Raw genomic sequence first — 1,713 nt, forward strand, 5'->3', positions numbered from 1 at the left:
AACTAAAACCGATTTCCTCGAGCCTAGAGGAATCGGTGGGTCACCTAGGGGTCCTATAATAAACATCTTGAGTCTTCAAGTATGGTTGCCTCATCATTTGCTTTGTCTTTAAGTACATTACAAATACATCATTCTAAATTTACAATAAAATTAATCTTAAACTAATTTTACATCAACAAATTTAGAAACCTCAATTTACATTCGAGGGGAATGAGATGAGAAAAGAATGTACACTGAGAAGAGGAGATAGGTGAGACACGCATACCCTCTTTAAAAATTTACAACCATACATACCCAAAAATAATTTAGAACATTCACCATATGTCTAAGGCTCATGTACCGAGCACCATGCAATATACAAACAAGTACATAGCATATATTTCAAAAACAATCATTTTTTGAATTGAGTGGGTTTATTAATAACTTACCCTCTTATATTTGTAGAATGATTATTGGCTTTATAGGTTATTAAAAAAACTGCAGATTGGTCCCTTCGCGAAAAGTACAGAATTGGGAAAGCTACAGACTTCGCCGTGGCAAATATTTCCATAATGTACTTTGCCATGGCGATGGAACCCCCCAAATCGCACAGTTCGTGTTTTTTGCAGTTTTTGTGTAATAACACGAATCCAAATCAAATCGAACGCACAAAAATTCGACTAGGATATCAACCAACCAATATAACATTCATCGACACATTATTAAACCAATTTATCATTTGAATCATTCATCCATAAGCAGATTTTTCAAAAATAATATGTTCATCCAATAAACTGTAAAAATTTGATACCCGAGGCTGTGATACCACTGTTAGTGAATGATCCAGTTACGTAGCGGAAAACAAAAACATAAACTACATGGATCGTTCCTCAGAACCAAGATCTGGGTACAAAAATCACAGTTTATACAAAATAATCAAATCTACAGAAAAAAATTAGTTCAAGGTTTAAGAAACATACGCACGTTTGGAGGCTCCTCCAAGTTGTCTTTGAACGTATTTTGCTACCGACCCAAGTGTAGGATTGAATCGATGAAGTCCATACGAAGACAATCGCAAGGAACTAAGGAGGGATTTGCTAGATCCTCCTTAGCCTTAAGAACAAAGAAAAAAATCAAAGAAGACTTTGATTCTTTGCAAAAGCAAAACTGGAGTGGGAGAGAGATTTTGGGGGCTGTGTTTTCTTTCTTTTCAATGAAACAGTGATGAATGAAAAACTTAACCTTTTTCAACTAAAGTTTTTCTTTTATAGTAATATTTTAATTGCCCTATTTGCATATGGAATAGGCTTGGGCTCCAACCCAAACACCCCATGTTACCAAACACTCCCAATTAGAGATATTTATTTTAATTCATCATTATCTTCAATTAAAATCAATTAATATATATATTTAATATATATATATTAACATTTAACAATAATGATAATTTATTTAAATATATGCTAACACATATTTAAATGTAATTTCACTTATTTAATTTTTTCTAACAAATTAAATAAAAGGCTACCACTTTAGCAAATTTAATTGCACTGTAAAATTACCAAAATACCCTTTCGCCCAAAAAGATGAAAACGCCCTTCTTTCTTTCTGAGTCTTAAATTATCTTCTATGTGTGTGACCCATAGGCTCCTCATCATACCTACAGTGTATAGTATCATGATTAACACCAATTAATCGTCTCACTAATGCACAGACCAAGATTGGCCCCTAGCA

This window comes from Pistacia vera, unplaced genomic scaffold (genome assembly GCF_008641045.1).
Source record: "Pistacia vera cultivar Batoury unplaced genomic scaffold, PisVer_v2 Contig1094, whole genome shotgun sequence".
In the NCBI taxonomy this organism is placed as follows: domain Eukaryota; kingdom Viridiplantae; phylum Streptophyta; class Magnoliopsida; order Sapindales; family Anacardiaceae; genus Pistacia; species Pistacia vera.